General features: G+C 39.2%; 1 long non-coding RNA gene across 2 annotated transcripts in view; it reads right to left on the bottom strand.

The window, feature by feature from the left end:
- LOC108306068 overlaps nucleotides 1-21,475 on the bottom strand; it is a 41,342-nt gene extending 19,867 nt beyond the window's left edge. For both annotated transcript variants that reach the window (XR_001825991.2, XR_001825990.2), the window contains exon 1: nucleotides 21,422-21,475. This is a non-coding gene — a long non-coding RNA (uncharacterized LOC108306068). The remainder of the gene's footprint in view (nucleotides 1-21,421) is intronic.
- Between the last annotated feature and the right edge of the window lie 2,385 nt (nucleotides 21,476-23,860).

Here is a 23,860-nt window from a genome sequence, read left to right as displayed (position 1 = left end):
GCTCACCGCAACCTCCGCCTCCTGGGTTCAGGCAATTCTCCTGCCTCAGCCTCCTGAGTAGCTGGGATTACAGGCACGCACCACCATGCCTGGCTAATTTTTTGTAGTTTTAGTAGATAGGGGGTTTCACCATGTTGACCAGGATGGTCTCGATCTCTTGACCTCGTGATCCACCCACCTCAGCCTCCAAAAGTGCTGCGATTACAATGAATATTCTTATACAAGTCATTTTGAGAATATAAGTTTTTATTTTTCCTGGGTAAACACCTCGAAGTGAAATTACTGGATCTAAGGTGGGTATGTGTTTAGTGTTTAAGAAACTGACAAACTGTCCAAATTGGCCATCCCATTTTACACTTCTAGCAGCAATGTATGAGAATCTCAATTGTCCCACATCTTTGCCAACATTAAGTGTTATAGTCTAGTTATATCCATTCTGGTGAATACCTAGTGGTATTTTGCCACATACATACTCTAGTTAGAATATAGTATGTGCTTAACAAATATTAGACATCTTTGATTTTTTTTTCCATTGCTTTTATATTTCAGTATTTTTATTTGTTTACCAGTTCCAAGATCAATGAAATATTTACATATATCTTAGAGATCTTGACTTCTTAATTTTAAGGCCAGGCATGTGACTGAGCCCTGTAATCCCAGCACTTTGGGAGGCCAAGGTTGGAGGATTGCTTGAGCTCAGGAGTTTCAGACCGACCTGGGCAAGATGCTGAAATCCCATCTCTACTAAAAAATTTGTCTAAGAAATTAGCCAGACGTGGTGGCATGCACCAGTAGTCCCAGCTACTGGGGAGGCTGAAGCTAGAGGATGACTTGAGCCTAGGAGGTCAAGGCTTTAGTGAGCCATCTATGCTGCTGCACTCCAGCCTGGGCAACAGTGAAAGACCCTGTCTCAAAAAAAAAATTTTTAATTCATCCACCCATATAATCTTCAGAAAAGATTCTTTGTCTTTTCCATTTCTATGGTGATAATTAATTTTATGAATCATCTAATTGATTTGACATTTTCTGAACAAAGGAATATTCATTCAATGTCGCTGTGTAACAAATTACTCCAAAAGTGTAACAACTTAGAACAACAAAAATTTATTATCTCTGTTTCTGAACCTCAGAAACTCAGGAGCAGGTAGTTCTCATCCAGATTCTCTCGTGAGGTTGCAGTCAACAAGATGTTGGCTGAGGCTGAAAGTCATTTGCAGGCTTGGCTGGAGAATATGCTTCCAAGTGAGTCTTAGAAGAATTTGTGGGCATATTTAAAACCATCAAAAATGGTCACAGCATTAATGTTAGACATTTTTTCTGATCTGTATCTTCAACAAAAACACCTCTAGAATTTTTGTCATAATTTAGTTTGAGAGGGATATTCTTCATTGTGTTATAAAATTTTAAATTCCGGAACTTCTAATGGTTCCTTTTGTGAATGGATAGTAAATTTCATCAGGTTCCTTTTGACATAATCGTATTCCAGTCTGGGCAATATGGTAAAACCCTATCTCTCCAAAAAAAAAAAAAAAAAAAATTAGCCAAGTGTGGCGGTGAGTGCCTATAACCCCAGCTACTTGGGAGGCTGAGGTCAGAGGATCACCTGAGCCTGGGAAGTCAAGGTTTCAGTAAGCAGTGATCATACCACAGCACTCCAGTCTGGGCAGCAGAGTGAAACCCTGTCTTAAGACAAAATCTTATTGTTTTCTCTTTTAATCTGCCCATGTGACAAACATCATTGACACATTTCTTATTGTTAGACCATTCTTGTATTCTCAAACTGCACCTGATTAAAAAGCTCTTAAGTATACTGCTGGCTTTAATTTGCTGACACTTTAATCAAGAGTTTTGTTTTAATGTTTATATGTGAATCCTCCTATAAGTCATCTATTTTGTTTTACATACATGTATTTTAAGCAGTGGATTATTAGGACTTGATATCTGATGTGCAGCACAATCTATGCTTCAGCCATTAATATTTTCCATGGCTTTAGGCCCAGATTTATGTTTAAAAGTATCTTTGAAATATTTCTCTTTTTAAACGTTCTATGTATCTTATTTGAGAGAATCACATTTCCATTGATCGCTAGACTTTGTTTAAATGGTTCGGATGTTTACTGTTAGTCCTCTTATACCACAATTTCTCCTGTTTTTGATTGACATTTTGTTAGTTGGCGTATACTTTCAAGTAAACATTTCAAAAAGGATGGTATATGTCTAGGTGCTGTCACCCAGCAGCACAGCAAGTGATCTCCGGTTAGAGGGCTCCAAAGAACCATGGTAGGTTGGGTCTTACAACCACAGAACTTTACCTTATCAATGGGTAGTGACTATAAGGTGAGGTTTTGCAGAATATGCAAAGCAAGCAGGCTTTAAGAGGTTAAAAATTTGCTTGTTTGGGCTGTTTAAAAAATAATTTGACATGTAAAACTTTGAATTTAGTGCCAATGGATTTCAGCATGCAGTGAAGAAATAATCTGGGACCCAGTAAACAAAGGCCATGTTTGGCTCATTTATAGAACAATTTTTAGTGACTTTCCTTAACTGATTTGGTAAAGTCTGTATCCATCAACATGTGTGAACACTGAAATCTCTGCTCCACTGTCTTAGTGGTCAGCCAATGTTTGGACAGGTATTTTTTTAAATGTCGGGAACCGGTAAGTCCCCCAGCCTTTGCTGAGGGACTATGTGCATGCTGAGGGACCTGCCTTCATGCTCAGGTAGGCAGTTTACAACTCTGCCTTAGCCTTCACTTCCTGCTTGTGTGTGTAGAGCCTTAAAATTAGTCAGAGGTAAGAGCTTAGGGTTTTCTCAGATCTTTCCTGGGCATGTGCACAGCCCTGAACATGTGTGTGAGATTCTAGATTTCCAGGTATACAGATGTCCCTCAGCATCCATGGGGATTGGCTCTAAGCCTACCATGAATTAAAAAAAAAATCCATGGATGCTCAAGTCCATTATATATTGTGGTGTCATATTTGCAGGTCACGGATGCACCTCTTTCTGCCTGCATTAAATCATCTTTATTACTTATAATACCTAATACAATGTAAGTGTTGTATAATTAGTTGTATTGCTTATTTGCATTTTTAAAATTTTGTAATAATACTTTAAGTTTTGGGATACATGTGCAGAACATGCAGGTTTGTTATGTAGGTATATATGTGCCATGGTGGTTTGCTGTACCCATCAACCTGTCATCTACATTAGGTATTTCTCCTAATGCTATCCCTCTCCTAGCCCTCACCCCCAAACAGGCCCTGGTATGTGATGTTCCCCTCCCTGTGTCCATGTGTTCTCATTGTTCAACTCCCACTTATGAGTGAGAACATGTGGTGTTTGGTTTTCTGTTCCTGTGTTTACTGAGAATGATGGTTTCCAGTTTCATCTATGTCCCTGAAAAGGGACATGGATGTTTATATGCCACATTTTCTTTATCCAGTCTATTGTTAATGGGCATTTGGGTTGGTTTCAAGTCTTTGCTATTGCGAACAGTACTGCAGTAAACATACATGTGCATGTGTCTTTATAGTATAATGATTTATAATCCTTTGAGTATATACCCAGTAATGGGATTGCTGGGTCAAATGATACTTCTGGTTTTAGATCCTTAAGGAATCACCACACTGTCTTCTACAATGTTGAACTAATTTACACTCCCACCAACAGTAAGCATTCGCTTTTTCTACACCCTTCCCAGCATCTGTTGTTTCCTGACTTTTTAATGATTGCCATTCTAACTGGTATGAGATGGTATCTCATTGTGGTTTTGATTTCCATTTCTCTAATGGCCAGTGATGAGCTTTTTTTCATGTTTGTTGGCCGCATAAATGTCTTCTTTTGAGAAGTGTCTGTTCATATCCTTTGCCCGCTTTTTGATGGTTTTTTTTTCTTGTAAATTTCAGTTCCTTATAGATTCTAGATATTAGCCCTTTGTCAGATGGATAGATTGCAAAAATTTTCTCCCATTCTGTAGGCTGCCTGTTCACTCTGATGATAGTTTCTTTTGCTGTGCAGAAGCTCTTAAGTTTAATTAGGTCCCATTTGTCTATTTTGGCTATTGTTGCCATTGCTTTTGGTATTTTAGTCATGAAGTCTTTGCCCATGCCTAGGTCCTGAATGGTATTGCCTAGGTTTTTTTTTTCTAGGGTTTTTATGGTTTTAGGTCTTAAATTTAAATCTGTAATCCATCTTGAGTTAATTTTTACATAAGGTATAAGGAAGGGGTCTAGTTTCAGCTTTCTGCATATGGCTAGCCAGTTTTCCCAACACCATTTATTAAATAGGAAATCCTTTCCCCGTTGCTTGTTTTTGTCAGGTTTGTCAAAGATCAGATGGTTGTAGATGTGTGGTGTTATTTCTGAGGCCTCTGTTCTGTTCCATTTGTCTGTATACCTGTTTTGGTACCAGTACCATGCTGTTTTGCTTACTGTAGCCTTGTAGTATAGTTTGAAGTCAGGTAGTGTAATGCCTTCAGCTTTGTTCTTTTTGCTTAGGATTTTCCTGACTACACAGCCTCTTCTTTGTTCCATATGAAATTTAAGGTAGTTTTATTTTCTTTTTTTAAAAAATATTTTATTGCACTTTAGGTTCTGAGGTACATGTGAAGAGCATGCAGGATTGTTGCATAGCTACATACATAGCCATGTGGTTTGCTCCCTCCATCCTCATCACCTATATCTGGCATTTCTCCCCATGTTATACCTTTCCAACTCCCTACCCCCCGCTGTCCCTCCCTTAGTCCCCAACAACAGACCCCCAGTGTGTGATGCTACCCTCCCTGTGTCTCTGTGTTCTCATTGTTCAACACCATCTATGAGTGAGAACATGCGGTGTTTGGTTTTTGGTTCTTGTGTCAGTTTGCTGAGAATGATGATTTCCAGATTCATCCGTGTCCCTACAGAGGACACAAACTCATTGTTTTTTATGGCTGCATAGTATTCCATGGTGTATATGTGCCACATTTTCCCTGTCCAGTCTATCATGGATGGGCATTTGGGTTGGTTCCAGGTCTTTGCTATTGTAAATAGTGCCAAAATGAACATACGTGTGCATGTGTCTTTATAATAGAATGATTTATAATTCTTTGGATATATACACAGTAATAGGATTGCTGAGTCAAATGGAATTTCTATTTCTAGGTCCTTGAGGAATTGCCACACTGTCTTCCATAATGGTTGAACTAATTTACACTCCCAGCAACAGTGTAAAAGTCTTCCTTTTCCTCCACATCCTCTCCAGCATCTGTTGTCTCCAGTTTTTTAATGATTGCCATTCTAACTGGCATGAGATGGTATCTCAATGTGGTTTTGAATTGCATTTCTCTAATGATCAGTGATAATGAGCATTTTCATGTTTCTTGGCTTCATATATGTCTTCTTTTGAAAAGTGTCTGTTCATATGCTTCACCCACTTTTGAATGGGTTTGTTTTTTTCTTATAAATCTGATTTAGTTCTTTGTAGATTCTGGATGTAAGTCCTTTGTCATATGGGTAGATTGCAAAAATGTTTTCCCATTCTGTTGGTTGCCAGTTCACTCTAATGATTGTTTCTTTTGCTGTGCAGAAGCTCTGGAGTTTAATTAGATCCCATTTGTCTATTTTGGCTTTTGTTGCCAATGCTTTTGGTGTTTTAGTCATGAAGTCCTTGCCTGTGCCTATGTCCTAAATGGTTTTGCCCAGGTTTTCTTTGAGGGTTTTTATGGTGTTAGGTCTTACATTTAAATCTTTAATCCATCTGGAGTTAATTTTAGTGTAAGGTGTCAGGAAGGGGTCCAGTTTCTGCTTTCTGCACATGGTTAGTCAGTTTTCCTGACACCATTTATTAAACAGAGAGTTCTTTCCCCATTGCTTGTTTTTGTCAGATTTGTGAAAGATCAGATAGTTGTAGATTTGTGGTGTTGCCTCTGAGGCCTCTGTTCTGTTCCATTGGTCTATATCTCTGTTTTGGTACCAGTACCATGCTGTTTTGATTACTGTAGACTTGTAGTATAGTTTGAAGTCAAGTAGTATGATGCCTCCAGCTTTGTTCTCTTTGCTTAGAATTGACTTGGATATGCAGGCTCTCTTTCGATTCCATATGAAGTTTAAGGTGTTTTTTCCCAGTTCTGTGAAGAGGGTCATAGGTAGCTTGATGGGATAGCATTGAATCTATAAATTACTTTGGGCAGTATGGCCATTTTCACAATATTGATTCTTCCTAACCATGAAGAATATTTTTCCATCTGTTTGTGTCCTCTTATTTCCTTGAGCAGTGGTTTGTAGTTCTCCTTGAAGAGATCCTTTACATCCTTTGTTGGTTATATTCCTAGGTATTTTATTCTCTTTGTAGCAATTGTGAATGGGGGTTTGCTCATGATTTGGCTCTCTTTAAGTCTGTTATTGGTGTGTAGGAATGCTTATGATTTTTGCACATTGATTTTTTATCCTGAGACTTTGCTGAAGTTGCTTATCAGTTTCAGGAGATTTTGGGCTGAGACAAAATGGGGTCTTCTAAATGTACAATCATGTCCTTTGCAAATAGAGACAATTTGGCTTTCTCTTTTCCAAATTGAATACCCTTTATTTCATTTTATTGCCTGATGGTTCTGGCTAGAACTTCCAATATTTATGTTGAATAGGAGTGGTGAGAGAGGGCATCCTTGTTTAGTGCCAGATTTCAAAGGGAATGCTTCCAGTTTTTGCCCATTCAGTATGATATTGGCTGTGGGTTTGTTTTAAATAGCTTTTATTATTTTGAGATACATTCCATCGATATCTAGTTTATTGAGAGATTTTAGTATAAAGGGCTATTGAATTTTGTCAAAGGCCTTGTCTGCATCTATTGAGATAGTCATGTGGTTTTTGTCTTTGGTTCTGTTTATGTGGTGGATTACATTTATAGACTTGCACATGCTGACCAGCCTTGCATCCCTGTGATGAAGCCTACTTGATCGTGATGGATAACCTTTTTGATGTGCTGTTGCAATGGGTTTCCCAGTATTTTACTGAAGATTTTTACATCTATGTTCATCATGGATATTGGATGAAGTTTCCTTTTCTTCTTGAGTGTCTGCTGGGTTTTGGTATCAGGATAATGTTTGTCTTCTAAAATGATTTGGGAAGGATTCCCTCTTTTTGGATTATTTGGAATAGTTTCAGAAGGAATGGTACCAGCTCCTCTTTGTATGTCTGGTAGAATTTGGCTGTGGACCCATCTGGCTCTGGGCTTTTTTTGGTTGGTAGGCTATTAATTGCTGCCTCAATTTCAGCCCCTGTTATTGGTCTATGCAGGGTTGTGACTTCTTCTTGGTTTTGGCTTGTAGAATGCAAGTGTCCAGTAATTTATCCATTTCTTCAAGGTTTACTGGTTTATGTGCATACAGTTGTTTGTAGTAGTCTCTGATTGTAGTTTGTAATTCTGTGAAATCGGTGGTAATATCCCCTTTATTGTTTTTGTTTGTTTGTTTGGGATGGAGTCTTGCTCTCTTTCTCAGGCTGGAGTGCAATGGCACGATCTCGGCTCACCACAACCTCTGCCTGCCGGGTTCAAACAATTCTCCTGCCTCAGCCTTCCGAGTAGCTGAGATTACAGGCATGTACCACCATGCCTTTTAATTTTGAATTTTTAGTAGAGATGGGGTTTCTCCATGTTGGCCAGGCTGGTTTCCAACTCCTGGTGTCAGGTGATCTGCCCGCCTCAGCCTCCCAAAGTGCTGGGATTATGGGTGTGAGCCACCGCTTTCAGCCTCCCTTTTTCTTTTTTTATTGCATCTATTTGATTCTCTTTTCTTTTTTATTAATCTGGATAGTGGTCTATTTGATTGATCTTTTCAGAAAACCAGCTCCTGGATTTATTAATTTTTTGAAGGGCTTTTAGTGTCTCTATCTCCTCTGTTCTCCTCTGATCTTTTTTATTTCTTGTCTTCTGCTAGCTTTTGAGTTTTTTTGATCTTACTCCTGTAGCTGTTTCAATTTTGATGATAGGGTGTCAATTTTAGATCTTTCCTTGCTTCTCATGTGGGCATTTATTGCTATAAATTTCCCTCTAGACACTGCTTTAACTTGTCCCAGAGATTCTGGTACATTGTGTCTTCAATCTCACTGGTTTCGAAGAACATCTTTATATCTGTCTTCATTTCATTGTTTATTCAGACAACATTCAAGAGCCAGTTGTTCAGTTTCCATGAAGTTGTGTGGTTCTGAGTTGGTTTCTCAATTCTGAGTTCTAGTTTGATTGCACTGTGGTCTGAGAGACTGTTATGATTTCCATTCTTTTGCATTTGCTGAGGAGTGATTTACTTCCAATTATGTGATCAATTTTAGAGTAGGTGTGATGTGGTGCTGAGAAGAATGTATATTCTGTAGATTTGGGGTGCAAAGTTCTATAAATGTCTATTAGGTTTGCTTGGTCCAGATCTGAGTTTAAGTACTGGATATCCTTGTTAATTTTCTGTCTCATTGATCTGTCTAATATTGACAGTGGAGTGTTAAAGTCTCCCACTATTACTGTGTGGGAGTCTAAGTCTCTTTGTAGGTCATTAAGAACTTGCTTTATGTATCTGGGTGCTGCTGTATTGGGTGTGTGTATATTTAGGATCATTAGCTCTTCTTGTTGCATTGATCCTTTTACCATTATGTAATGCCCTTCTTTGTCTCTTTTGATCATTTTTGGTTTAAAGTCTATTTTATCAGAGACTAGGATTGCAACTCCTTTNTTTTTTCTTTGCTCTCCATTTGCTTCATAGATCTTCCTCCATCCTTTTATTTTGAGGCTATGTGTATCCTTGCAAGTGAGATGGGTTTCCTGGATACAGCACACTGATGGGTCTTGACTTTTTAATCCAATTTGCCAGTCTGTGTCTTCTGATTGGGGCATTTAGTCCATTTACATTAAGGTTAATATTATTATGTGTGAATTTGATCCTGCCATTTTGATTGTAGCTGGCAGTTTTCCTCATTAGTTGACACTTTCTTCATGGTGTTGATGTTATTTACCATTTGGTATGTTTTTGGAGTGACTGGTACTGGTTGTTCCTTTCTATGTTTAGTGCTTCTTTCAGGAGCTCTTGTAAGGCAGGCCTGTTGGTGCTGAAATCTCTAAGCAATTGCTTGTCCATAAAGGATTTTCTTTCTCCTTCACTTAGGAAGCTTAGTTTGGCTGGATATGAAAATCTAGGTTGAAAGTTCTTTTCTTTAAGAATGTTGAATATTGGCCCCTACTCTTTTCTGGCTTGTAGGGTTTCTGCTGAGAGATCCGCTGTGAGTCTGATGGGCTTCCCTTTGTGGATAACCCAACCTTTCTCTCTGGCTGCCCTTAGCATTTGTTCCTTCATTTCAACTCTGGTGAATCTGATGATTATGTGTCTTGGGGTTACTCTTCTTGAGGAATATCTTTGTGGTGTTCTCTGTATTGCCTGTACTTCAATATTGGCCTGCCTTGCTAGGTTGGGGAAGTTCTCCTGTATAATATCCTGAAGAGTGTTTTCCAGCTTGGATTCATTCTCTCCGTCACATTCAGGTACACCTGTCAAACGTAGATTAGGTCTTTTCACATAATCCCATATTTCTTTGAGGCTTTGTTCATTTCTTTTTACTCTTTTTTCTCTAATATTTTCTTCTCATTTTATTTCATTGGGTTGATCTTCAATCTGATATCCTTTCTTGGTCAATTCGGCTGTTGAAACTTGTGTATGCTTCATGAAGTTCTCATGTTGTGTTTTTCAGCTCCATCAATTCATTTATAATCTCTAAGCTATTTATTCTCATTAGCATTTCATCAAATCTTTTTTCAAGGTTTTTAGTTTCTTTGCATTGGGTTAGGACATGTTCTTTTAGCTCAGATAAGTTTGTTATTACCCACTTTCTGAAGCCTATTTCTGTCAATTCGTCAAACTCATTCTCCATCCTGCCTTGTTCCCTTGCTGGTGAGAAGTTGTGATCCCTTGGAGGAGGAGACGTGTTCTGGTTTTGGGAATCTTCATCCTTTTTGTGTGGTTTCTTCCCATCTTTGTGGATTTATCTACCTATGGTCTTTGTAGTTGGTGACTTTCAGATGGGGTCTCTGAGTGTATGTCCTTTTTGTTGATGATGAAGTTATTTCTTTCTGTTTTTTAGTTTTCCTTCTAACAGGCAGGCCCCTCTGCTGTAGGACTGCTGGGGGTCCACTCCAGAACCTGCTTGCCTCGGGATCACCTGCGGCAGCCTCTGTGTTCTGGGAACTGCATTCCAGAGCTGTTCCTATTTGGCCATCTTGGATCCAAAGTAGTTTTTTTCTAATTCTGTGAAGAAAGTCAATGGTAGCTTGATGAGGATAGCATTGAATCTATAAATTACTTTGGGTAGCATGGCCATGTTCATGAGATTATTTCTTTCTATCTCTAAGTGTGAAATGTTTTTCTATGTGTTTGTGTCCCCTTTTATTTCCTTGAGCAGCAATTTGTAGTTTTCCTTGAAGAGTTCCTTCGTGTCCCTTCCAAGTTGTATTCCTAAGTATTTTATTCTCTTTGTAACAACTGTGAATGGGAGTCCCCTCATGATTTGGCTGTCTGTTTGTCTATTATTGGTTTATAGGAATGCTTGTGAGTTTGGAACATTGATTTTATGTCCTGAGAATTGCTGAAGTTGCTTATTAGATTATGGAGATTTTGGGCTTAGATGATGGGGTTTTCCAAATATACAATAATGTCATCTGCAAACAGACAGTTTGACTTCTTCTCTTCCTATTTGAATATGCTTTATTTCTTTCTCTTGCCGGTTTGCCCTGGCCAGACCTTCCAATACTATGTTGAATAGGAGTGGTGAGAGAGGGCATCCTTTTCTTATGCTGATTTTCAAAGGGAATGCTTCCAGCTTTTGCCCATTCAGTAGGATATTGGCTGTGGGTTTTTCATAAATAGCTCTTATTTTGAGATATTTTCCATCAATACCTAGTTTATCGAGTTTTTAGCATGAAGCAGTGTTAAATCCTATTGAAGGCCTTTTCTGCATCTATTGAGACAATTGTGTGGTTTTTGTCATTGGTTCTGTTTATTTGATGGATTACATTTACTGATTTGCATATGTTGAACCAGCCTTGCATCCCAGGAATGAAGCTGACTTGATTGTGGTGGATAAGCTTTTTGGTGTGCTGCTGGATTTGGTTTGCCAGTATTATATTGAGGATTTTCACATTGGTGTTCATCGGATATAGGCATGAAGTTTTCTTTTTTTTGTTGTGTCTCTGTCAGGTTTTGGTATCATCATGATGCTGGCCTTACAATGAGTTAGGGAGGAGTCTTTTTCTATTGTTTGGAATAGTTTCAGAAGAAATGGTACTAGCTCCTCTTTGTACCTCTGGGAGAATTTGGTTGTGAATAAGTCTGGTTCTGGGCTGTTTTTGGTTGGTACGCTCTTACTGCCTCAATTTCAGAACTTCTTACTGGTCTCTTCAGGGATTCGACTTCTTCCTGGTTTTGTCTTCGGAGGGTGTTTGTGTCCAGGAATTTATCCATTTCTTTTAGATTTTCTAGTTTATTGGCATAGACGTGTTTATAGTATTCTGATGGTAGTTTGTATTTTTGTGGGATCAGTAGTGATATCCTCTTTGTCATATTTTATTGTGTCTATTTGATTCTTCTCTCTGCTTTATTAGTCTGGCTAGTGGTCTATATATTTTTTTAATCTTTTCAAAAAACCAGCTCCTGGATGCACTGATTTATTTGAAGGGGTTTTCATGTCTCTATCTCCTTCAGTTCTTCTCTGATCTTAGTTATTTCTCGTCTTCTGCTAGCTTTTGAATGTGTTTGCTCTTGCTTCTCTGTTTGTTTTAATTGTGATGTTAGTGTGTCAATTTTAGATAATTCCTACTTTTCCTTGTGGGCATTTAGTGCAATAAATTTTCCTCTAAACACTGCTTTAGCTGTGTCCCAAAGATTCTGGTACATTGTGTCTTTGTTCTCATTAGTTTCAAATAACTTATTTATTTCTGCCTTAATTTTACTTACTCAGTAGTCATTCAGAAGTAGGTTGTTCAGTTTCCATGTAGTTGTATGGTTTTGAGTGAGTTTCTTAATCCTGAGTTATTTGATTGCACTGTGGTCTGAGAGACTGTTATGATTTGATGAGGAGTGTTTTACTTCTAATTATGTGGTCAATTTTAGAGTAAATGTGAAGTGGTGCTGAAAAGAATATATGTTTTCTTGATCTGGGGTGGAGAGTTCTGTAGATGTCTATTAGATCTGTTTGGTCCAGAACTGAGTTCAAATCCTGAATATCCTTGTTAATTTTCTGTCTTGTTGACCTGTCTAATATTGACAGTGGGGTGTCAAAGTCTCTTACTATTATTGTGTGGGAGTCTAAGTCTCTCTGTAGGTCTCTAAGAACTTGCTTTACAACTCTGGGTGCTCCTGTATTGAGTGAATATATATTTAGGATTGTTCGTTCTTCTTGTTGCATTGATCCCATTACCATTATGTAATATCCTTCTTTGTCTTTTTTGGTCTTTGTTGGTTTAAAGCCTGTTTTATCAGAAAGTAGGATTGCAACCCCTGACTTTTTTTTTTTTCTCTTTCCATTTGCTTGGTAAATCTTCCTCCATCCCTTTATTTTGAGCAATGTGTGTCTTTGCATGTGAGATGGGTCTACTTAATACAGCACACTAGAGGGTCTTGACTCTATCCAATTTGCCAATCTGTGTCTTTTAATTGGGGCATTTAACCTGTTTACATTTAAGTTTAATATTATTATGTGTAATTTGTTCCTGTCGTTATGGGTAGCTGGTTATTTTGCCTGTTAGTTGATGCAGTCTTTTCATATTGTCAATGGTCTTCACCATTTGGTATGTTTTTGCAGTGGCTGGTACTGGTTTTTCCTTGCCATATTTAGTGCTTCCTTCAGGAACTCTTGTAAGGCAGGCCTAGTGGTGACAAAATCTCTCATTTGCTTGCTTATTTGTATTTTTATTGTTTGTTACTCCATTATTTTTTCAAATATTTTTGCTCCTTGCTTGGCTGAATCTACAGATGTGAAACCTGTGGAAACAGCAGGCCAGTTACATGTCAGAGCTCTTCAAATAACTCCGTGAACATCTCATTCCCCAGCTTTCCTTTCTTACTTTTTTGGTTAACTTCTTGTTTGCCCCAGCTTTCTTCACCACCTCAAGAAGCTGCAGTGTTGAACAACTGCCAATGATTGTTTCGCAAACTTGACTGGGGAGACAACTATTTGCACTAAACAAGATTCAAGTTAGATCAAACAGAGGCAAGCCCTGTGAGTGAGAATTTCCAGAGAACTACCACACCAGTCAAATAATGACAGCTTTCTGTTTTCTGGGAGTGAAGCTCTGAACCCATTCTCTCCCCTTCAGTGGCTGCTAGGCTTCTGGTTCTCACTCATAATTGTATGGATGTTGGTTTTCAAGGCTACCATGGAGTTGGGGAGAAGGAGACAGAAAATAGGGCATGTGAAACACCACAAAGGTCACTGTTTGTAGATTCGGACTCTTCTTGAATGAATGTTCTTCAAATTGTTGCAAGCCTCGGGCTAATTTCTAGAACCCTGAAAAAGTTGATTTTGACAATTTTGCCAAGAGTCTCATTGCTTCTATGGAGTAGCAGTTTTTTGAAGATCCTTATCATTGCCACTGATGTCACTTTCATTTACTCCTGAACCCACTCCAATCAGGCTTTTTTCTTCAGCATGCCACCAAAACTGCATTTGCCAAATCACCAGTGACTTCCCCACTTAAAAATCCAGTTCTCATCTCACTTGTCTTACTAGCAACATTTCAGTTTTTCCTTCTGGAAACACTTTATTCACTTTCTCCTGTGTAGTTGTTGTTTGTTTTTGGTTTTTTGGTTGTTCATTGTTTTGTTTTTTCTTCTACCCGTCTGTCTCTTTTGGTGATTATTTTTCATCTCTTCAACCTGCAGGGCATAGTCCTTGGACTTCTTGTCTATCCACACTCACTTAGTGATAGCCAATCTTATGGGTTCAAATAAATCTACATGCTTACAACTACCTAATTTATATCTTGGCCCAGACTTCTCCCTTCAATTTGACACTTACAAATCCAGCTGCCTACCTGGCATGTCCACTAGGATATCTAAGAAGCAACTCACATTCCATATGTGTGTCTAAAACCTCTTAATTTCTCCCTCACCCTTACCATACTTGTTCCTCCCACAGTCTTCCCCACTTCAGTGAATGTCAATTCTATTCTCTGATTACTCAGGCAAAATTTTGAAGTCAAGTTTGATTCCTCTTTTTCTTTTATGCCATGTTCAATCTGTTAGCAAATTGCATTGTCTTTACCTTCAAAATTTGTTCCAAATACTGTCAGTTCTCACCACTTTCATGGTCACTTTCCTGGACTACTGCAATAGTCCTAACTAATGTTCCTTCCTCTGCCCCTGCTTTCTCCCTCCAAAGTCTACTGCTCAATATAACAGCCAGAGCAATGCTTTAAAAATCTTATCAAGACACTCCTGTGCCCCATACTTTTCCTCCCTCTCAGAGTAAAAGCCAAAGTTCTCTGAATGGCCTAGAGTCTACACGGGCAGTATCGATTATGCTGCTAACCTCATTTCTCAATTCACCTCCCCACCTCTTTCTGTCCCTCTCCCTACACCCTCCCCACTCTACTCCAGCCACACCTGCCTCCTTGTTGCTTTGGGTACATACCAGGCATGCTTCAGTTTTATAGATTTAAGCTTGCTGTTCTCTCTGCCTGGAACTCTTGCCAGGATGTCTTCATGGTTATTTCAAGACTGACTTTAGTATCACCTTATCAAGGAGGCTTTCCCTGGTAACACTTTCAGAAACTGACCTCCCACTCCCCTTTCCAGGCATTCTTTGGCTTCTTTACTTTATTTTCTTTATTACTGCTGTCATTTAAAGTACTACAGTTTTGATATTCATTAGTCTCACCAGCGTAAAATGTAAGTTCCCAGGAAGCAACGACCTCTACTTTGCTCACTGCTTTAACTTCATTGTCTAAAACAGTGCTTGGCCTAGAATGGAACCTGCCTTGCCCACCTCTATAAACCTATTCACTGTTTGTTACAATTAACAAAATATAAATTCACATAAAGACACTGTTGAATTCTTTGTGGCCCTATATTCATAACAATAATACTAGTGTGTGTATATTTATACCTATCCATGCACATATTCATTCCTTTAAGTTTATTGGAATAAATTTCTACTTTGAGCAACACTTGAAAATAATTTTTTAAGCAAGGAATATTTATTTTAGAAAATTTTGAAAATCAAAGAAAATTAAAGAAAAAAAATCACTCTTACTATTCAACTTTAATAGACCACTGTTAATATTTTGATTATTTATGTTCTTCTGTCTACTCAAAGGATTTTTTTCCCACATAATCTATACTGATTCCTGTATTTTTTTTTTCATTTAAAATATCATGGATGATGGTTACTTTATTTTTATTTTTTGAGACAGTCTCCCTCTGCCGCCCAGGCTGGAGTGCAATGGCATGATCTCGGCTCACTGCAACCTCCACCTCCCAGGTTCAAGTGATTCTCCTGCCTCAGCCTCCCAAGTAGCTGGGATTACAGGCGCCCACCACCACTCCTGGCTAATTTTTAATAGATATGGGGTTGTGTCATGTTGCCCAGGCTGGTTTTGAACTCCTGAGCTCTGCCCACCTTGGCTTCCCAAAGCACTGGGATTACAGGCATGAGATACTGTGCCTGGCCAAAGGTTATGTTTTCTCTAATTTCCTTTTGATTTTTATTTTATTATTATTATTTTTTTTTTTTGAGAAGGATTCTCCCTCTGTCACCCAGGCTGGAGTGCAGTGGTGCGATTTCACTGCAACCTCTGCCTCCCTCATTTAAGCAATTCTCCAACTCAGTCTCCCAAGTAGCTGGGATTATAGGCACATGTCACCATGCCCAGCTAATTTTTTTATAGTTTTAATAGAGATGAGGTTTCACCATCTTGGCTAGGCTGGTCTTGAACTCCTGACCTCTTGATCCACCCACCTTGGCCTCCCAAAGTGCTGGGATTACAGGCTTGAGCCACCGTGCCTGGCTGAAGGTTATATTTTCTAAGTACATGTAAGTAGCCACAACAATTTTGGGGGACTTAGAGATAGATGGGCAAACGCCCATTCAACCATTCTTTTTGAGGAAATCTGGGATTGAGCAAACTGTTTTCCCAGGCTGTCCCTCCAGGAAAAGTGCTTAAGCCAAAGAGGCCAATAATTACATTGAAGCCTGTACTGTGTGGTTTTATAAAAGGTTATCAGGTTTGCCATTAAAAAGTATAATTACATTAGCCCCATGCCTCTAGAGTTAGATCCCTAGGGCTGACCTTCTCCCATTTCTTACCCATACCTGCTTGTAAGGTTGGCTTTGCTGGGATGGGGCTTACCTCTCCAAGGTGAGTTAAGAGGGAGCTCTCCTGCTGCCACAAGTGGAATTACCACTTTAATTTAATTACAGATTGTCTTCAATGAGCTGGATGTTGTTGAAGTGATTTTGTCTCTGTCATTCTTCCTGAAAGTTTGTGATCAGTTTGGTTATTTCTTAGAATACTAATAGTCTCTTTCTTGATTCTAATTAAGTTACTAGTAACTAAGCAAAATAGCCATTAAGAGTTATGGAAATGTAATTGCTCCACCAACTGGTCAGCTATAATATTATAGCAACAGAGATGAAAACAACATTGTCTACTTATGGGATAATTTTTTTAAAAGTAATTACAGATAAAAAGAGGAGCAGGTTTTTAAAAATAAGTTACTTTTGGGAACCCATCATAGTGAAAACATTGCTTTTTTTTTTTTTTTGGCTTCATGTTGACAGATTCTTTTAAAACTTATTTTCCTTTTCAAATTAAGTCAAATGTGTTTATTAAATCCATGTCTTTGTTCCTTGTGTGAGGTAGTGACTGAGGCAGATTTAAAGAAGGACCTTTCCCAAGGGAGCATAATGTTATAAGGGAGGCTGTAATTAACCTCAAAGCATACTAAATAATCTAACAAGCAAAAAAAAAAAAAATGCCACCAAACTCTGTTAATGCTTGTGTAGTCTCCATAGATATTGCTCAGTGTCCATGTCCTTGGCTTACAATTCAAAAAAGTATTTTTCATGATTTTCTTTTTATTAGTTTTTTTCCCCAACTAAACCCTCTTAAGTAAAAAGAAAACAGTCCATAATGTTTTTGCTTCTTTGTGAGAACTTCCCAAGACTGACTGCTCTGTGACAGTCTCCTAAAATGCGTGAGCTGCTCAAAGATCTCTGGACTGAGATGCAGGAACCCGGAAGTCTAGTTTCTCTTCTGCCATTGGCTTCCTGTGTGGATTTGAGAGCTCGTTTTACTCTACCAGGTCTGTGTTTTGTTATCCATCACTTGAGGCCCTACTTGAGATTACCCTACTTCCAGCATTAAATAATCCATGACTTTAACTTGCCATGAGTTGCAATTACACTTATCACAAAGCAGTCAGTTCTTCACGAGTCATGCATGCTCTAGAGCCATGTGTCTGTGTCGATTATAAAAGTATGTCAAATATCATAGTGATATGAAGAATTGTTGGAGAGATTTGTGTGTGTGTATGTGGTGGGACACACGCATGTGACCATGCATGCACACCCACACACGCTATTCTTCCCTCAACTCACACCCCACAATGCTGACAGTGGACTACAGTGTCACTTTTTGGAAAGTTCTTTGAATGCGGGACTTTACATGTGCAAGGCCTAGCAACTAAAGGGATTTTAGAAAGTCATCTATCTCCCTGCCTCCAATGGAGGTTAAGTCATCTTGAAAAGGTTTGTATTATCTAAGAGATAATTTCTTCATTCATTCATGACATATTTGAGTACTTACTGAGGGCCAGCCTGTATTCTCAAAGAAAAACAAATGAGGAAGAGAATTCCCTAGGACAAAGTAACAGGGATAGGGCAAGTTATTCTGGAGTTCATCCACTAAAGTTCTGGTGCTTTTTTGTTTAGTTGGCTCGGTTTTTTTTGACAAGGTCTTGCTCTTTCGCCCAGGCTGGAGTGCAGTGGTACGATCTCAGCTCACTGCTCCTCTGTCTCCTAGGCTCAAGAGATTCTTCTGCCTCAACCTTCTAAGTAGCTGGGATTACAGGCACCTGCCACCATGCCTGGTTCATTTTTGTATTTTTAATAGAGACAGGGTTTCACCATGTTGGAGGTTTCAAACTCCTGGCCTCAAGTGATCCACCCACCTCTGCCTCCCACAGTGCTGGGAGGATTACATGTGTGAGCCACCATGCCTGGCCCGAATTCTGGTGTTTGAAATGTGGTGACTTTAAATGCTGACCCTGAACAGCAGGGAGGGGAGAGAAAAAGGAAAGAAAGAACGAGAAAAGGGCCTGAGAGTGACTTTTGTAAATGTTTAGTTATAAGAGAGTATGGTGCTAAACAGGAGGTGGCGGGGGTGCTTCAAGGTGTGTAGGCTGTCATGATATTTGTCTGGAAAACAGATGATGTCACTTAAATGCAAAGCATTAAGTAAATTGCTGCCTGGGGAGCCAGATGGGAAGGAGAATAAATCTGGGTAAACCAAAAGTTAGAGGAAGCATAAGTGCCAAAGCACAAGGCAATTAGACCCTGAAAAGTGTTATTTCATAACAGTAGAGTGTCTTAGATAGCAGGAGAGAATTCACAAAGGCTCAAGGCCCATCATTTCCTCCTATTCTTTTGTTACCTAACTTATTACCCACAGATCACAAGTTCCGCCTCTTCCACCCACACTGTCCCTCACACTCTCTTGTAGTTTCAGCGTGCTGGTCGCTGGTCGTGACTCATCCCACACCTCATTTTGCTTTCAAGCCTCCCTGCACAATACGGTCTCGCCACTACTACAGGATGCCGTTTAGCACGCATGATTCAGGCTGTTTCCATTTTCCAACTTTATCTTTCGCCACCTGAGTTCTGGCTCCTGCCCTCTGTTCTGCAGCAGCTGGATCTGGGTGAATTCCAGGGTCACAGGGTGAATGGTTGCTTTTCCTCTCTTGCTGGATTCTGGGCCGTCTCTAACGCACCCACAGGGTACAGCTTGCCCTCCCCTCTGTGCTTTTCTGCAGCATCAAATATGAAATAGCCACATCTCAGAAACTGCTTTTGTAGAAACAGGCACTGAGAAAGTCATGGAACCCATTGCAAACTGCCTCAGAGGCCAGTGCTTTTCAAAAGACAAAGTGGGGTGGTAAGCGTTGAGTTACTGCCTCTTCTCTCTAAGCCCACCTTGGCCAGCAGAGAGTGTGCTTATGCTTCTAGGTGTGACTGTGTATTTTTATGTAAGTTTTGTCCTTCAAAGTAGTCACCTCAGGAGGTTATACATATATTCTGATGATGCTAAAGATATTTTTGAAATTCTTCTCTTATAATTTTAGCAATAAATTTATATTAAGAAAATCAGGGTAAGTTTATAGCTGTACTCCCTTCCATAACTAGTCGAACTCAATAAGCCAGGCTTCCTAATGAATTTTTTTTCAGAAATCAAATCTGTCTTCTCTGAAGATATTCAAAGGGAAGTGTTGTAGGCATTGAACGCCATTCCAAAAAGGGATTTCCAAAAGTTTGCTCAGAATTGTAGCACTTGAGGTCTCCCAGGGATACTGTTTTGATTTATTTGGATGGATGAAGTCTGGAAATATTTATTTTAAGAAAATCAAGCAAACCACAATATTTGGCTTCCTGGCACAGGGTCCCTTTTCTCCTGGGAGGGTAAGAAATCTTGGCAGGTCCTCCAAGTTTTCCTCTGTCTCAGAATACATTTCACTGAAATTTGATCACCGAGTGAAATGACAGTTTACCCGAATCAGGTTGGTTCCTTTACAGTTTGTTTAGGAACTTGACCTTTTCAGCTTTTACAACTTGGACTAAACATTTATTTAGCATTTACTCTGCTAGGTATGATGAGAAAGACAGAACTGAAACTGACATTTTTTCCTTCCTTGTTTTGATGCTTGGTGAGCTGCTACTTAACCTTCAAGGCCTAGTTCAAATGTTACTTACTTCCTTGAAATTTTTTCATATTACATAGAAGAAAATAAGAAACACCTCAAACAGATGAAAGTAATATTTGATTAATATGGTAGTGATTAGGAAACGTATGCCAGTCCCATGGAAGTTGCTTTCCTCCACCTCAAAACGGGCATTCTCTACCAATGTATGTACAATGGAAGAAAGGCATCATTTCCATAAGGAATTCTTATATACAGAGGCTACACAAAGCCAGGTGATGTTTCTTAAATACAACATTAAAAACTACCATGAGCTGCATAGTGTTGGTTTTGGTCAATAGCCAGAATAATTGAGATATTCCAAAATGACAGTATTTGACTGACAAATGACATAAAATTATTTAAACAATTATTACTAAGCTTAGGGTTACATGTCCAGGTTTGTTACACAGGTAAACTTGTGTCATGGGGATTTGTGTACTGACTCTCTTATCATCCATAATTATTTCATGATTCATTATTCATAGTTATTTTATCATTATGCCTGGTACTCACTGGTTATTTTTCCTAATGCTCTCCCTTCCCACAACTCCCCTCCACAGGCCCCAGAGCGTGTTGTTCCCCCCATTGTGGCCATATATTCTCATTGCTCAGCTCCCACTTGTGAGTGAAAACATGCGATGTTTGATTTTTTTGTTCCTGCATTAGTTTGCTGAGGAAAATGGCCTCCAGCTCTATCTATGTTGCTGCAAAGAACATGATCTCGTTCTTTTTTAGGGATGCGTAGTATTCCATGGTGTGTAGGTACCACATTTTCTGTATCCAGCCCACCATTGATGGACATTTAGGTTGATTCCATGTCTTTGCTATTATGAATAATGTTGCAATGAACATGTATGTGCATATGTCTTTACAACAGGATGATTTATATTCCTTTGGGTATATACCCAGTAATAGAATTGCTGGGTCAAATGGTATTTCTGTCTTTAGGGCTTTGAGGAATCGCCACACTGTCTTCCACAATGGTTTAACTGATTTACACTCCCACCAACACTGTATGAGTGTTTCTTTTTCTCCATAGCCTCACCAGCATTTGTTATTTTTTGATTTTCTAATAATAGCACAATTATTTTTTACCAACATCTTAGTAAAACTTTCAAACATAAGGCAAAGTTTAATGAATTTTACAATGGATACCAGTTTACTTGTCATCTAGATTTTACCATTAACACAATAACCATATTCTCCTTATCACATACCAATTTATTACACATTCCTCTATCCGTTTTGCTTTTTTGAAATACTTCAAAGTAAACAGCAGTCATGAGTATACTTCACTCTAAGTAGTTCAGCATTCATGTCATTAATTCGAGTTCAGTGTTTGTTTTTTGAAGTAAACTTTATACACAGTAAAAATGCACAAATAAGTGTACATACAGTTTTCATAAATGCTTATACTTATGTAACCCAAGCCCCTATCAAGATATAGAACATGCTCACCCCAGAAAGCTCCATCATGTTCCTTCCTAGTTCACCTCTGTCCTCAATCCCCACAGAATGGTTTTCAACAATAATTTTTCTAATTCAGTACAACTTCTATAACTTACTAGAGCCACCTCCTCTTACTAATAAATTATTGGGCAAGAACTATGATGTGGCATACTTGGAGTATATTAAAGTGAGAGACTAAATTTTTCTTTGTATTTGTTGCTGGTATATGTCAACAACAAAATTAGTGTTGTGGTTAATGACATATTCTTTGCAAGATTACTCAGTAAAATGCTGTCCCCATACTGCAACTCAACTACAGATTTTATTTGTAAAAATGATTTGCCATGGGTCCTTTTTTAAAAATAAGTTTTATTAGGCCCTGCCTCATGCCTGTAATCCGAGCACTTTAGGAAGCCAAGCCGAGCAGATCACTTGAGCTCACAAGTTCACAACCACCCTGGGCAACATGGTGAAACCCAATCTACGAAAAATACAGTAGGTTGTGGTGGTGTGCGCCTGTAGACCCAGATACTTGGGAGGCCGAGATGGGAAGATCACTTGAGCCTGGGAGGCGGAAGTTACCGAGATCACACCAATGCACTCCAGCCTGGGTGATGGAGTGAGACTCCACCTCAAAAAAAAAATAGATGTTTATTGTGTATGTGATTTAAGATATACAACATAATGTTATGAGATAGAGTAAAATGGTTACTATAGTGAAGCAAATTAGCACATCTGTCATCTCACATAGTTACTCATTTGTGTGTGTGTGTGGCAAGAGCAAGTATAATCTGTTCATTTGGCAAGAATTTTGAATACGATACACTTAACTAGAGTCCTCATGTTGTACATTAGATCTGCTGCTTCGAATCCTCTGACTTACATCTCTCCATTTCCTCCCCACCACCCTAACCCTGGTAATCAGTTTTATTCTCTATCTCTGTATTTGAATTTGCAGTATAGGTCGTTTAGGGGGCCTAGTATAGTTACTTTCCTCACTGCTTGGGGCTATGATGGGGAAAGTGAGGCTGTCCGCATCCCTCAACCTATTACTTCCTGGGGTGGCCCCTCCCATCTCTGTCACCACTGGGCTTTGTCTTCCTCCCTTAGTCTTAGAAGGGGGAAGGAAGACAGCTGAAGGAGAACTGCCTGTCGGTTGGGGTCTATGAAGAGTCCTAGTAAAGGGAAGCAGTATTGTCGAGAAAGCTCCTCTAGCTGAAATGAAATGAAGGGAGGAGACATGAATGGATACAAGCACATGTTTTGGCCTGGTTTCAGACTAACGAAACAAAGGGAGAGAATGCCAACTAAGCAGTGGAGAAAGGAGTGAAAGGGAAATGACGAATGCTGAGAAAACATTTCAGACAGATTTCCTAGTTCTCTTTATGAAGTTATCTTCTGGTAAGCTGACTTCCAGCCCCTGAGTACTGAGGACTGCTTGACTCTGACTCCTAAGACATCCTCCAGTGAGCTTTGTGTTTGTCACCCTCACACAGGACAAAATAACCAAAGCTGGCTGGCCATGGAGGCACACCCCTGCAGTCCAGCCACTCAGGAAGTTGAGGCAGGTGCATTGCACAACCTCAGGAGTTCTAGTCCAGTTTGGGTAACATTGGCGAGACCTTGTCTCTTAAGAACAAGAGATAACACACACACAAATCATCAAAGAGAGCTCGGGAACTCTGGCTCTTCTTGCTGCTCTCAGAGGGAAAGAGCAACCTGGCTATTCTAGCCAAAGAGCAGGACAGACAAACGAAGGAACCGAAATTGCCCAGCACTATCATACTGGGATGGTTTATCATTGTGGTTGCAGGAAAAATTGTTCAGAATGAGCAAAAATGTAGAATTCTGTTACACCCCTATTTTCTATATCTTAGCTTTAACACATATACCAGCTCTAATGTATATAACCAATTGCTAACTGAGCTTTGAATTGTTTGCCTTTATAACCATTCTACTCTATAGACCATGTCCTATCTACAGATATGCATAGAGAATGTCAGTGTCTGTATAGGCACTTTTATAGTTGTTCAAAGAACTTACTTTCAACTTCTGAATGGGTCAGCAGGTTAATTAATGTGCCAGTTCTAACATCTCCTTTTTACAGATGAAAGAGGCTCAGGAACAAAGATGTTACTTGAAGTCATCAAACTTCCAAGTCGGGTGAATTCAGAAAGTCACTCTCTGATTTCAGTTACTTATGGCCTCTGCCTATTAAAAATACAGCAGTTCTGCTCTACCTTAGGAAAAGCTGTTAGAAATGACGTCTTTCTTTCATTTACTGTTTGGCAAAAAGATCCCTGATGGGAAATGTTACAGAGTTCAACTCTTCTTTCTCAACAAGCCTCCCCTTAACCTGTCCCTCTCCAATCCAGCACCCCCAACAAAAATACTTCAACTTCCCAGCAAGCTTCTCTTGTCTTTTTACCTGTTCTGTGTTTCAAACTT

The sequence above is a fragment of the Cebus imitator genome, unplaced genomic scaffold (assembly GCF_001604975.1).
Source record: "Cebus imitator isolate Cc_AM_T3 unplaced genomic scaffold, Cebus_imitator-1.0 Scaffold69, whole genome shotgun sequence".
NCBI classification, from domain to species: Eukaryota; Metazoa; Chordata; class Mammalia; order Primates; family Cebidae; genus Cebus; species Cebus imitator.
This window is presented reverse-complemented; position numbering and strand designations above follow the sequence as displayed.